A 16,034-nucleotide genomic window follows, 5' to 3' on the forward strand; every position below is an offset into this window, starting at 1 on the left:
TTCACCGTGAAGATTTATTAGAACGGTAAATAACAGGACAGTACGGTATCAGAATCTATTTTCTTAAGAATTAGTATTCATAAATATCCAAACATTGAAATGAAGAAAAAAAATTTAACCAAAACAAATATTAAACAAAATAAATAATAAAATATTAAAATAAAATGTATTGCACTTTCTAATGACAGTATCTCTTTTTCAAGGAAACAGCTGCTTTACAACTTCAAAAAATTTTCACAAATGAGAACATTAGCTAAAGAATAAAACAAGTATTGCAATGTTATCTGACTATTTTTCACAGTATAACTTTGTTTCTAATGATTGTTTCAGCTCTTTTTCCTCTGCAAATGTTTAGGAAACATGGACAACCCTAAAACATTAATAAACGCCTGGTCTCTGCAACTTTATCTATCACAATGTCATTGTCCAAACACATGAGAATTTCTTTCTCAGTGCACATGAGCATGAATGCCTCAAGGTTCTTTTGGGTTAAAGTGCTCCTGAGCTTGTTTTTTATGAATTTCACTGTTGAGAAGCTTCTCTAACAGGCTACTTGTGTGATGGACAATGTTAATAGCAACTTTTAGGCGAGTCCAATCACATGGTAGGCATCAGTTAGAAGATTGTACTGAGAGAGAATGAGATGAACACAAATGACACAATTTTTACAGGAGGAACAAGTTTTGCTCTCTAATTTGACATCCTGCTGCTGTTCCATGGAAGGATCCTCATCACCTCCTTGTGGGATTTCACCAGCTGTCCTGACAATGTAACCCTCCAGAGGGGACATCTTTAGTCTGTCCCACTGAGATGCAAGGCTGTGCAGTTCACCACATAATGTGCCAACTGTAGCCCTGTCATCAAACTTAAGCAGACTATGGTATTTCTTCCAGAGCCGAGCTGGGGAGTCCATTATCCCTCACATGAGCAACATTTCTAGGGTCTAAACAGGCAAAATCTGAGCAAAGTTTTGCATTAGCAGAAAATCTCCTTTGGATACTGGCTGTTACTGTGTCTAAATTGACATTGTGTACTTTTACCTCAAAGTCAGTGTCAGCTGATGCCAACTGCTCATCTTCTGCAAGCTCTCCTGGCATTCTTTTCTTTTTTCTGATCCTTCTCTCAGAAAAGTCAGCCTGCACTACAAGCTCACACTCTTCCTCCTCTTGCAACTTTCCATTTGCCCACTTCACCAACTCTTAAGCTGCACACTTAACTCTTTCAAAGTCCCTAGCACACTTCCTGAGACCCTCCTCTGTCCCCTGAACCAGACGTTGAGCTGTGATGATATAGTTACATAGTTACATAGTAGGTGAGGTTGAATAAAGACAATAGTCCATCCAGTTCAACCTGTGTAGGTGTGTGTGACTGTAATCATCTAACATAGCCCTCAATCTCCTGATCCTTGAGATGTAAGTCTAAGAGTCTTTTGAAAGTCACCATACTACCCGCAGAAACCACCTCTTGTGGTAGACAATTCCACAATCTTGTAGCCCTAACAGTAAAGAACCCCCCACGTTGCCTGAGGTTAAAACGCTTCTCCTCTAATCGCATTGTATGTCCTCGAGTCCTCATGCAATTCCTTCGAATGAACAGCTTTTCTTCTAAGCTGAGATCCCCATTAAGATATTTATAAATTGCTATCATGTCCCCTCTCAGACGTCTTTTCTCCAGGGAAAATAAATCGAGCGATTGCAGCCGCTCTTCATAGGTAAGGTCCTCCAACCCCCTAATCAGTTTAGTTGCCCTTCTCTGGACTTTCTCCAGCTCCAACACATCCCTCCTGAGGACTGGCGACCAGAACTGGACAGAATACTCCAGATGCGGTCGGACCAGAGTTTTATAAAGTGGAAGGATTATAGTCTTATCTCTGGAATACATCCCTTTCTTTATGCATGCTAATATTCTGTTGGCTTTGGAAGCTGCCGCTTGGCATTGCATGCTGTTGCCTAATCTATCATCAACTAAGACTCCCAGATCTTTCTCCATTTTTGATTCCCCCAAGGGTTCCCCTCCTAACGTGTATTGTGTTTTTATGTTTTTGGTCCCCAAGTGCAAAACCTTACACTTCTCCACATTAAACCTCATTTGCCATGTCGTTGCCCACTCCGTAATTTTGTCCAGGTCATTCTGTAGGATATCTGCTTCATGCTGTGCAGTTATTGCTCTGGCCAATTTTGTGTCATCTGCAAAAACTGATAACGAACTACTGATCCCTTCCTCAATGCTGTTTATGAATAAATTGAACAAGGTTGGTCCCAGGACTGAGCCCTGGGGCACCCCGCTTACTACCTCAGACCAGTCTGAGTATGCGCTGTTTATTACTACCCTTTGGACACGGCCTTTTAGCCAATTCTGTATCCAAGAGCAAACCCTGCTGTCGATACCTGCAGACCTTATTTTATAAATTAAGCGCTTGTGGGGAACTGTATCAAACGCCTTAGCGAAATCCAAGTACACCACATCCACTGGTCTCCCCCTATCTAGCTCACAGCTCACTTCCTCGTAGAATGCTAAGAGATTGGTTTGACAAGATCGCCCATTTGTAAACCCGTGCTGGTTACTACTGATGATGTTGTTGTCTTTAGCATACTCTACGATATAGTCCCTTATCATCCCCTCCAAAAGTTTACATATTATTGATGTCAGACTGACAGGCCTATAATTTCCCGGGATATGTCTCTGGCCCTTTTTGAATATCGGAATCACGTTAGCCTTCCTCCAATCCCCTGGTACATCTCCTGTCCTAATACTGTCAGCAAAGATCAGGAACAGTGGTCTAGATATAACCATACTGAGTTCCTTGAGCACTCTCGGATGTACGCCATCCGGGCCTGGTGATTTGTTTGTGTTAAGTTTATCCAGTCTTTCCCTGATTTCCCCCTCTGTTAGCCATAGTGGCAAGTCCTGTGTATTACTACTAACTATACAGTCATGGTCAGTGTACCCTTCCTTTTCCTGCGTAAAGACTGATGAGAAAAAAGAATTCAGCACGGTTGCTTTTTCAGTGTCCTCTGTAACCATCCCCCCATCATTGTTAATTATGTGTGCAATATGCTCTGCCCTAGTTTTTTTGCTGTTGATATATTTAAAGAATTTCTTTGGGTTTTTTTTACTATCCTCCGCTATTTGTCTCTCAAAGCTGATTTTAGCCATCTTGATTTCGTGTTTACACTTCTTATTTTCCTCCTTGTATTGCTGGAAGGCCGATACGGTGCCCTCTGATTTATATTTCTTGAAGGCCAATTTTTTTCCCCTAATAAGTTTTTTAACGCTACGGTTTAGCCAGCCAGGTTTGGCTTTGTCTCTTCTAAATTTATTCCCCATAGGAATGCACTGCAAGATGCCTTTGCTTAATATTGTTCTAAAGCATTCCCATTTTTCCTCTGTGGTCAGTGATCCCAGGGTTTGGTCCCAGTTTACCCTTTCCATCAATGAATACAATTTTGGAAAGTCTGCCCTTCTGAAGTTTAGGGTTCTTATGTTCCCCACTTGCCTTTTTATATTGTTATTTATACTAAATGTGATCATCCTGTGATCGCTAGAGCCCAGGTTGTCCTGGACTCCTACCTCCGAGATTATGTCTGGGTCATTAGTGATCAATAGATCCAGGATAGCATTCTCTCTAGTAGGGGAATCCACCAACTGCGACATGTAGTTATCCTGTAAGGTTTCCGTGAATAGCCGGGCCTTATGCGAGTGTGCAGTCCCCTCTTCCCAGTCAATGTCGGGATAATTGAAGTCCCCCAATATGATGACTGATCCTAGTTTTGCCGCTTTACCTATTAGTGCTAAAAATTCCAGCTCTACCTCCTCCCCTTGGTTAGGTGGCCTATAGCAAACCCCCACAACTACTTTTCCCTTATCTTCTTCCCTATCAAGTTCAACCCACACAGATTCTAAATCCATGCTCATCCCATCCGTAATGTCACTCCTTTCTAGCACCTTTATATTGTTTTTGACATAGAGACATACCCCTCCCCCTCTTTTACCAACCCTGTCCTTCCGGTACACCGAATACCCTTGGATATTGGCCAGCCAGTCATGTGAGGGGTCGAACCAAGTCTCCGTTATTCCCACAAGGTCTATGTCCTCCTCATGTACTAACATGTCCAACTCATCCATCTTATTAGCTAGGCTCCTGGCATTAGCATATACCCCTCTTAGTTTTACGGAAGTTAAACGTGATTGGCGGTTTTGTTTATTTCTGTTTGGTCTGCTGTTCTCCCGCACAGACCCGCCAATTGATGTTGTTGACCTACTGTCGCTATTGACCCTACAACTGCCTTCAGTCCTCTGCTCCCTCCTGACTGATTCTATTTCTGAGCCCTCCCCCCGTCTCCTAGTTTAAAAGCCCCTCCAACTCGGTGGCCAATATATATATCCATTCCCTTTGTCCGTAAGTATTTTGAAAGGGGGAATGTAAGCTCAAGAATGCGAAGGAAGAGTTGAGCAGTGACCACTGTCTCATACGACAAAAAGCCTTCTATGAATCCCTTCGCCTTGGCCCTCACAGTTGGCTTTTGTGTACTGTCATCTATAATGGTGTCTAAAGTCATAAGCACTTCAAAAAACAAGCCTTCCTAAGGATTCCCGAAGCACCCAAACACTTTACTTAGTGCCTGATCCTTAGCCCACCACCTAGTTGGCCCTATTGGACACAGTCGTCTGTGATGCTTGTCCCGACTCTTCTCCTCCCACTTCTGCATGCGCGTGTATGACTCTCTTAAAATAACTGCTACATCGTTAAGCAGTGAAAACAGAGAAGCAATTTCCACAACACTGCCTGTTGTCTCTGCCAGTACAAGATTCAAAAGATGTGCATAACACCAAATATGAACCTGATTGGGGGAATGCTCAGAGAGGAGTGTAGAAAACCCCCGAAACTGACCCTGCATATTAGCTGCACCATCTGCTGAGTTGCCCACCAGTGTTAATTTCGTCAACTAAAACCGACTAAAACGTTTTTGTCGACTAAATGAACACAATTTTAGTCGACTAAAATACGACTGGGGGTGTGACCGGATGTAGAGCGGACCAGACGTGCCTGCCTGGAGCTCCGGGGACCCTGACTAATCCTTCGTTTCACACATCCTTCACCCCGCTTCTGCCTGCCGTTACCGGACCTGTGGAGGGTCGGGACACCCGTGGGCTACGTCCGACATGCCCGGGAAGGGCAAATCCGCGGCCGCCGCTGCGAAACAGAAGCCGGCCTCCCCGTCGGCGGTGCCTCCGGACGCCATCTTGGAAGGCCTGCGTGCTCTACTTACCAGCATGGAGCTCCTGGCGGAATCTGTTGCTGCTCCATCTGCATCCATCCCGGTCCAGGCAAGTGACACTGTCATGATTTTATCTGCCATTGAGCAGAGTAAGACTTCCTTATTGGCCAGGATCGATTATTTGGCGGAGGAGTGCAATCTTATCCGGGCTGACTTGGACAAGATTAGGGGGAGGCTTACGGACACTGAACAGCGTATCTCCTCGGCTGAGGACCTCACTACCCAGCATTCTGCCTCCCTTTCCTCCCTTCAGCACACAGTTCAGATGCTATTAGCCAAGGCAGATGATGCCGAAAACCGCCAGCGGCGGAATAATGTGCGGGTGCTGGGACTGCCTGAAGGGGCTGAGGGGGATAGGCCTGCTGATTTTGCCGAACTTTTTTTCAAGGACCTCCTGCACCTTACTGACCTGGCTCCCACCTACGTCGTTGAGAGGGCACATAGAGTCCCTACGGGCCGTGTGATCCCTGGGGCCCCCCCTCGCCCCTTCTTGGTCCGCTTCCTGAACTATCGTGACAGGGACCGTATACTGAGTGAGGCCCGCAAGCATGACACTTTGCCTTACGAAAACGCTGCAGTTCATCTCTACCCTGATTTCTCTGCAGAGCTTCAGAAAAAGAGGAAGACCTTTAATGATGTGCGGCGGAGGCTCAGTGAAAAAGAAATCAAGTATTCCATGCTCTATCCCAGCCGACTCCGTGTGCAACATGCTGGCTCTGTCAAGTTTTTTGATTCTCCTGATGACGCGGACGCTTGGTTGCTCAGCTTGCGGTGAGCTTCCTTGTCCCTACTCTGTTGGCCTTGCTGGCTGGACTCCCTGTTCCCCCCTCCGTCCCCCCTTTTTGAGTTGTCTTGTTGGACTGTGACTGGAGGGGACCCCCTCTCCCCGGATGATCTCTGACTCTCCACATCAATGCCCCTGAGTAGTTTTATTTTTCTGCCCTTATTTTTTGCTATTTTCCCCCTTTTCTACATATGTGTCCCTGGAGCTGGGGCTGGTGACAGCCTCTATTAGACTTTTCCCACAGGATTGCTGTTCCTGGTCCTTGGGACTGTTGGGGCCGTCGGCCGGCCTTGCCTCTGGTTAGCCCTCCGGCTACTCCCCTCCTGGCCTAGTGCCAGATGACTATTGGCTGGGCATTTTCCTAGTCGATAGTGTGTTGTTTTTTCTTCTAGGTTTTTGGGATGAAGTTGGCCTGTAGCACTGTTGCTCTCTGGCTGACAGGGGTTTATATGTGTTCTTGTTTATTGTCATTTCTTTTTTTTCTTTTTTGGTTTTTGGCTGCATACCCGTACTGTGTTTTACTATTCATTGTGCAATGTGCTATTTCACTGTGTGTCGCTGACTCCTTGTGAGTCGCAGTCCGAGCTGCTTGCTTCCCTGCACTAGATACTGAGGGGTGGCGTGATTGGTCTCTCATCTGGCCCCTGGCTCCCCCGCCGCTGTTCCTATTTCTCCTGCCCCATTTTCTCTCCCAATGCTATGGCTGACCGCATTAAGGTGCTATCTTGGAACGTGCGGGGCCTTAATAGCAAGTTCAAGCGTGCTTTGCTATTCAAATATCTCCAATCCTCTAAACCACATGTGGTCTTCCTCCAGGAGACTCACCTGACGGGGAGTGCTGTATTGGCACTACGCAGGCGCTGGGTGAGTCATACCTTCCACGCCACCTACTCCACTTACGCCAGGGGGACCTCCGTTTTGGTGCATAGGGCCCTGCCCTGTCGTGTTGAGAGGGTTATAACGGATCCCAGGGTCAATATGTTATCCTAGCTCTTGAGATTGCGGGTAAACTGTTTATTTTTGTCAACGTGTATGTCCCCCCACCTTTTTCTAGTGCTGTGTTGTACCACATTTATGATCGCTTGGCCGAATTCTCGACCCAGCGCATCTTTGTGGCTGGGGATTTTAACAACATCCTGGATGGTGACTTGGACACCTCGAATGCGAATCGCCAATCCTGCTCTGAGCTGTGCACCTGGGCCTCGACCTTGCAGCTCACAGAACTGTGGAGGTGGAAACACCCGCAGGATCGGTTCTATTCTCACGTGTCCTCGTCACACCACTCCGGCTCCCGTATAGATCTTGCATTCTGCTTTCCCTCAGTCCTGCCATTTGTGCTGTCGGCCGGCTACCTGCCCGCCGGTCTCTCGGATCACTCCCCGCTCGAGATTCAGCTGCGGCTGGGTGATCCGGGGGAGCGGGGCGGCTGGAGGCTGGGCTGTGGGTGGCTTCAGAATCAACGGGTGGTGGAGGGGGTGTCTGGTAAAATTGCCCAGTACTGGGAGGTTAATGACCTCACCACATCCGCCTTGGTGTGTTGGGATGCTTTCAAGGCCACTATTCGTGGCGACTATATCTCCGCTATTAAAGCTGCACGGGTGGAGTGCGCCTCGGCGAGGACGGATTTGGAGGCAGTGGTTACGGAGTCCGAGGCTACGTTTGCCTTGGATCCCTCCCCTGAGGCGTACTCCTCCCTGGCCCAGGCTCGGAGGGCGTTACACCTACATGTGTCATCGGCCGCTGAGGCGGAGGTGGGGTCGCTGCGGGCCAGGATATTCGAGTCCGGGGACAAGAATGGCAGGCTTTTGGCTAACTTGTCCGCGGACTCTAGGTTCCAGACGGTGGTTCCAGTCATACAATCTACAGATGGCAGTGTCCTTCAGGATCCTGCTGATATTCTCCTGGAATTTCATAATTTCTATGAACGTGTGTACCGGGCGGACCCCCCCCCCCCCCGCCGGGGGGTCGGGACTTGGGGTCTCTCGGGGAGTTGGCGCTGCCCACTCTGGCCCCGGAGGACGTGGCTCTCCTGGAGGCGGACTTTACATTGGAGGAGGTCGAGCTGGCTATTCGCTCCCTCCCCCCTGGGAAGACCCCTGGTCCCGATGGCCTGCCGGGGGATTGGTACAAGATGTATATCTCTGAACTAGCTCCTAGGCTCTTGAAGACCTATGCATCTTGCCTTGACTTGGGAGCTCTCCCGGAGTCCATGTCTTTGGCGCACATAGTCTTAATTTATAAACCGGGGAAGGATCCTACTCTGTGCTCGGCCTACAGGCCCATTTCCCTTTTGAATTATGACCTGAAGATACTTACCAAACTGCTTGCTACCAGATTGATGAAGGTCCTTCCCTACTTGGTCAACATGGACCAGACTGGCTTCATGCCAGGCAAATCCACTGATATTAACATACGCAGAGTGTTCACTCATTTGCAGGTCCCAGCGGAGGCTCAGAGTACACGTGTGATGGTGGCGCTTGATTTAGAAAAGGCATTTGATTCGGTGGACTGGTCCTATATGATGTTAGTTCTGGAAAGGTTTGGTTTTGGCCCTGTTTTTTGTAAGTGGGTTGCCATGCTTTATGCCCACCCCAGTGCTCAGATTAAGTTGGGGGGGAGGCTATCTTGTCCCTTTTCGATCGCGCGGGGCACTCGCCAGGGGTGCCCTCTCTCGCCTGCCTTGTTTTCCTTGGCTGTTGAGCCTCTGGCGGCGGCTGTTCGTGGTTCCGGGGCGGTCGGGGGGATCCGGGTGGGGTCCTTGGAGGAAAAGTTGGCGCTTTATGCTGACGATATTATCCTTTTCCTCCGGGACCCCGGCCGGTCGCTACATTCGGCCCTGGATCTGTTGGCAGTCTTCACCACCTTGTCTGGTCTGCGAGTGAACTGGGACAAGTCGCTTATCCTTGTCCTTGCCCCTGTGTTGGACTGACAGTCTCAAATATCTGGGCATAGTGATATCCCCTGACATTCGAGACTTTTGTGACCTTAATTTATCTCCCTTGCTGTTGAAATTCGGGACCAGGCTGCGCTCCTGGGCTAATCTCCCCTTGACCCTGATTGGCCGCATTAACCTGGTCAAAATGAAGCTGTTGCCCCCTCTCCTATATGTGCTTCGTCACTCCCCAGTCTGGATACCGAAGGACGTTTTTCGTCGGCTCCACTCTCGCATCCTTACTTTTATCTGGAGTTCTCGCCCTCCTAGGCTTCGACTGACGATCCTACAGCGACCCTGGACTCGGGGGGGACTGGCGTGTCCGGATTTTTTCCGTTACTTCGTGGCGGGACTTTTGACGCATGCACACAACTGGCTGATCTCGCATGCCTCCAATGCTGCGGTGGCCCTGGAGGCGGGCCTGCTGGGCTCCTATGAGGCTTTACGTAACTTGTTGCTGCGTGGACCGAGGGCCCCGTACCCTGTCACTGTCTCGATGTTGGCAGTGATTAGGGCATGGAAGTTGCAATTGCCCTACATTCGGTTGGGACCTGGTCGGCGTTCCCCGAATTCCCCCCTATGGATGAATCCGGAGTTACCGGAGTTTTTCTCCATCCCGGATCCCTCCGTGTGGGCCTCCAAGGGCATTCTGTCTCTCTCTCACATCTGTCGGGGGGAGGAGCTTGCGTCGTTCGACCAACTGAAGGCCGATTTTTCCCTACCCAATTCCCACTTTTTTAGGTACCTAAAGCTCCGCCATGCCTTCCACAAACAGTTCGGTAACTTTTCTTGCGACTTCACGCTAGCTGACTTAGAGGCCATTCTCCGAAACGAGACTTTAAAAAAAACGCTCTCCACTATCTATAGTACCCTGCTCCCCAGTGTGCACTCGGGGCTGGAGGTTCTGCAGGCCTTCTGGGTGGCAGAGGCTCCCGGCCTTGATGCGGAGGACTGGGAGGACGTCTGGGATTACCCATTCCGTCACCTGGTGGCCGCCAGGGACCGCCTTGTGCAGTTTAAAATCCTTCATCGGTTTCATCTAACCCCGACTCGACTGCACAGGGCCTTCCCTGATACGCCTGCGGTCTGCTGGCGCTGCGGAGCGCCGGACGCCGCATATACACACATGGTTTGGCATTGCCCGCCCCTGGTGGAGTACTGGACCCGGATTCTGGACTTTGTTGCTCGAGTGACCACCATCCGCGTGCCTCTAAAGCTGGAGTATTGTATCCTGGGGCTTGTGAATGATCTGGCCCACTCTGTAGCGTCTCGCACTCTTTTAGGACTTCTGTTGTTCTACGCTAGGAAAATGGTGGTTCTCCACTGGCGGAAGCCTGCTGCACCCACCGTTTCCTCGTGGAAATCTCTTGTGAACTCAGTAATCCCACTTTACAAAGCAACCTATGCTAACAGGGGTTGCCCGCAAAAATTCTCAAGGGTGTGGGACATTTGGTTAGAGTCTGATGATACTACCAATGATGCGGGGGGCCCTGCTGTGTCGACTTAGGACCCCTAATTGTAATTGCTATTGCTAATTATTTCCCCTACATGCAGTGGACTCTGTTCAGATTTTCTTCTCCATTGGACTGTTGGATCTTCACGCAGTGAACGGATTGCTCCTGTCACCGGGATCCTTGTGCGTTGAACACCCTTATGAAGTAGCAGTTGGGTGCAGCCTTGTCTGGGGTTGTTTTTGCTTTTTGTTGCTGTGTATTTTATTTTATTTTATTTTGTTCCTTTTTGTTTTGTTGTTGAGCCAGGGAATGCCCAATGGCTATGTTTTTGTATGTTGTTCTTTTTGAAACCAATAAAAAGAATTTAAAAAAAAAAAAAAAATACGACTAAAACTAAAACAATTCAGATGACTAAAATACAACTAAAACTAAAATGGCATTTTAGTCATAAGACTATAACTAAAACTAAATAAAAAATTGACGTCATCAAAATTAACACTCCTCTGCTGGCCATTTCTGTATCGGCAACACAATTCTATCCAGAGCATGTAATAATAGCACATTAAAGTTTAAACACGTATTGCACCACCGCATACGCATAAGTAAGGAGCATCTACTAAGCTGCTGAAAACTAAACAATTAAGAAAAAGGCTTTTCTTATATTTTTCCCTAATATTTAATGCTGGTAATATATTCAGGTAATATGTGCAATGACATTACAGCCAATGGAGTTTACAGCAGTGTTAATTTCGTCAACGAGAATGTTTTCGTCACCGCTTTCGTCACCGGCATTTTCAACTGACGAAAACGAGATGCAAAGTATAGCACATTTTCAAATGACTACAACTATCACGAAAATCAAATCCGTTTTCGTTAACAATGGGGAGAAAGATGGCCACCAAGTTGGAGGGGCTTTTAAACTAGGAGACGGGGGGAGGGCTCAGAAGTAGAGTCAGTTAGGAGGGAGCAAAGAAGGCAGTTGTAGGGTCAGCAGCGACAGTAAGTCCACAACTTCAATCGGTAGGTCTGTGCGGGAGAACCTCAGACCAAACAGAAATAAACTTAACCAATCACGTTTAACTTCCGTAAAACTAAGAGGGGTATATGCTAATGCCAGGAGCCTAGCTAATAAAATGGATGAGTTGGAAATGTTAGTTCATGAGGAGGACATAGACCTTGTGGGAATAGCGGAGACTTGGTTCGACTCCTCACATGACTGGCTGGCAAATATCCAAGGGTATTCGGTGTACCGGAAGGACAGGGTAGGAAAAAGAGAGGGAGGGGTATGTCTCTACGTCAAGAACAATGTAAGGGTGATAGAGAGGAGTGACATTACGGAAGGGATGAGTATGGAGTTAGAATCCGTGTGGGTAGAACTCCTTAGGGAAGGAGAAAAGGGAAAAGTAATTGTGGGGGTTTGCTATAGGCCACCTAAACAAGGGGAGGAGGTAGAGCTGGAATTTTTAGCACTTTTGGGTAAAGTGGCAAAGCTAGGATCAGTCATCATATTGGGGGACTTCAATTATCCCGACATTGACTGGGGAGAGGGGATTACACACTCACATAAGGCCCGTCTATTCACGGAAACCTTACAGGATAATTACATGTCACAGCTGGTGGATTCTCCTACTAGAGAAAACGCAATCCTGGATCTATTGATCACTAATGACCCAGACATAATCTCAGAGGTAGCAGTCCAGGACAACCTGGCAGTGTTAATTTAGTCGACTAAAACCGACTAAAACGTTTTCGTCGACTAAATTAACACAATTTTAGTGGACTAAAATACGACTAAAACTAAAACAATTCAGATGACTAAAATACGACTAAAACTAAAATGGCATTTTAGTCTTAAGACCAAAATACGACTAAAATTAAATGGCATTTTAGTCAAAAGACTTTAACTAAAACTAAATCGAAATTTGCTGCCAAAATTAACACTGGTGCATGCTGAAAGCTTAATACCACCATAAATAATAACATATTCGATTTTTCACTCCAGGACCAGTAGTAGTATATAATGAGTTTGGAAATTGTAGAGAAATGCTTAAATAATGCATTACAAATTAAAATTGAACTACACCCATTCGATTATAGATGACTAAAATTAGTTTTAGTCGACTAAAATGTAGGACGTTTTAGTTGACTAAAATGTACTGGAGTTTTAGTCGACTAAATACGACTAAAACTAAAACACTTGCAGAAGACTAAAATGGGACTAAAACTAAAATGCCATTTTAGTCCTAAGACTAAGACTAAAACCAAATTGAAATTTGCTGCCAAAATTAACACTGCAACCTGGGCTCTAGCGATCACAGGATGATCACATTTAGTGTAAATAACAATAGAACAAGGCAAGTGGGGAACATAAGAACCCTTAACTTCAGAAGGGCAGACTTTCCAAAATTGTACTCATTGATGGAAAGGGTAAACTGGACCGAACCCTAGGATCCCTGACCACAGAGAAAAAATGGGAATGCTTTAGGAACATATTAAGCAAAGGCATCTTGCAGTGCATTCCTATGGGAAATAAATTTAGAAGAGACAAGGCCAAACCTGGCTGGCTAAACCGTAGCGTTAAAAACCTTATTAGGGGAAAAAAATTGTCCTTCAGGAAATATAAATCAGAAAGCACAGTATTGGCTTTCGACCAATACAAGGAGGCAAATAAGAAGCGTAAACACGAAATCAAGATGGCTAAAATAGACTTTGAGAGACAAATAGAGGAGGATAGTAAAAAAAACCCAAAGAAATTCTTTAAGTATATCAACAGCAAAAAAACTAGGGCAGAGCATATTGCACACATAATTAGCGATGATGGGGGGATGGTTACAGAGGACACTGAAAAAGCAACCATGCTGAATGCTTTTTTCTCGTCAGTATTTACAAAGGAAACGGAGGGGTACACTGACCATGACTGTTTGGTTAGTAGTAATACACAGGACTTGCCACTATGGCTAACGGAGGGTGAAATCAGGGAAAGGCTGGATAAACTTAACACAAACAAATCACCAGGCCCGGATGGCGTACATCCGAGAGTACTCAAGGAACTCAGTATGGTTATATCCAGACCACTGTTCCTGATCTTTGCAGACAGTATTAGGACAGGAGATGTACCAGGAGATTGGAGGAAAGCTAACGTGATTCCGATATTCAAAAAGGGTCAGAGGCATGTCCCGGGAAATTATAGGCCTGTCAGTTTGACATCGATAGTATGTAAACTTCTGGAGGGGATGATAAGGGACTATTTTGTAGAGTTTGCTAAAGACAACAGCATCATCAGTAGTAACCAGCGCGGGTTTACAAATGGGCGTTCTTGTCAAACCAATCTATTAGCATTCTACGAGGAGGTGAGCTGTGAGCTAGCTAGGGGCAGACCAGTGGATGTGGTGTACCTAGATTTCGCTAAGGCGTTTGATACAGTTCCCCATAAGCGCTTAATTTATAAAATATGGTCTGCAGGTATCGACAGCAGGGTTTGCTTTTGGATACGGAACTGGCTAAAAGGGCGTGTCCAAAGGGTGGTAATAAACAGCGCATACTCAGACTGGTCTGAGGTAGTAAGCGGGGTCCCCCAAGGCTCAGTCCTGGGACCAACCTTGTTCAATTTATTCATAAAACAGCATTGAGGTCGGGGTCAGTAGTTCAATAGCAGTTTTTGCAGATGACACAAAATTGGGCAGGGCAATAACTGCACAGCATGAATCAGATATCCTACAGGATGACCTAGACAAAAATAACGGAGTGGGCAACGACTTGGCAAATGAGGTTTAACGTAGAGAAGTGTAAGGTTTTGCACTTGGGAACTAGAAACATAAAAGCACAATACACGTTAGGAGGGGAACCCTTGGGGGAATCAAAAATGGAGAAGGATCTGGTCTTGGTTGATGATAGACTAGGCAACAGCATGCAATGTCAAGCAGCAGCTGCCAAAGCTAGCAGAATATTAGCATGCATAAAGAAAGGGATGTATTCCAGAGATAAGACTATAATCTTTCCACTTTATAAAACTCTGGTCCGACCGCATCTGGAGTATTCTTTCCAGTTCTGGTCGCCAGTCCTCAGAAGGGATGTGTTGGAGCTGGAGAAAGTCCAGAGAAGGGCAACTAAACTAATTAGGGGATTGGAGGACCTTGATTATGAAGAGCGTCTGCAATCGCTTGATTTATTCTCCCTGGAGAAGAGACGCCTGAGGGGGGACATGATAGCAATTTTTAAATATCTCAATGGGGATCTCAGCTTAGAAAAAAAGCTGTTCAGTCGAAGGGATTGCATGAGGACTCGGGGGCATACAATGCGATTAGAGGAGAAGCGTTTTAACCTCAGGCAACGTGGGGGGTGTAGTATGGTAAGCAACGGGTTAAGTTGCTGTCTGCAAAATGTTACAATTATGTATATGTCTGGGAGCTGGGTGTGGCTGAAGTTAGTTGCATGCTGATGTGCCGTGAATAAAGAAGAAACCTGTACAGCCTGTCTGTGTGAAAACACTACATTATGGCGACAAGGATGGCTAGCTTTCTGGATATACCGGCTATCGGACCGTTTGATGTGTCTGGAGACCACACTAGTCTCTCACAGCGCTGGGACAAGTGGAAGAAGGGATTTCAGCTCTATGTTATAGCCACAGGAGTGACTGCACCTGCTCAGAAGAGAGCCATGCTGCTGCATCTAGCTGGACCTCAAGTTCAGGACATTTTTGAAACCCTGGGAGCAACAGGGGAAGATTCAGACTATGAGACAGCCATGAATAGACTGAGTGAGTACTTTGAGCCAAAGAAAAATATTCCCTATGAAAGATATAAGTTTAGACAGGCTGTGCAAGAACTGGGAGAAACCACAGACAGTTATGTGACTAGGCTGAAATATCTGGCAAAGTCTTGTGATTTTGGGACTGTAACTGAGGAGATAATCAGAGATCAGGTCATAGAGAAATGCACATCTGTGCACCTCAGGAGGAGATTATTGAGAGAACCTAGTCTCACATTTACTAGTCTGCAGGAGATTGCAAGAGCCATTGAACTGTCTGAGCTCCAGGCTCTGCATATTGAAACCAAGAACACTGCATCTGTCAATACAGTCTCCAAACCTACCTATAATAATAGGAATATCTGGAGTAGGAAAGAGAGTTTTCCAAAGAGGACTTTACATATCACCTGCAATAAATGTGGCAGGGCGGGACACACAAGTCAGGACTGCACTGTGGTACAGAATAAAATGTGCTTTGCTTGTGGAAAGACAGGTCATTTTGCAGCTGTGTGTAGAAGTACAACCAGAGATAACAAAACCAAAGGCCAATCTGCACAAGTAAATGTTATAGCTGAGGATAAAGAGAGTGCTCCTGACTGTGAATTTATATTCTCCCTGTGTTCTCTGCAAGCTGGGACATTAACCATTAAGATTGGAAATACAGATGTGTCAGTGTTGATTGACTCTGGAGCTACATGCAATGTTATGGACTTGGCTTCTTGGCACAGTCTTAATGGCAGAGAAAATCACCTTAAATTGTGTAACACCACTAAACAGATTTATACTTATGGCTCCAGTACACCACTGCAACTTAAAGGCAAATTCTATACCTCTGTTCA

The sequence above is a fragment of the Pelophylax lessonae genome, assembly GCF_965119305.1.
Source record: "Pelophylax lessonae genome assembly, chromosome: 11".
Lineage (NCBI taxonomy): Eukaryota > Metazoa > Chordata > Amphibia > Anura > Ranidae > Pelophylax > Pelophylax lessonae.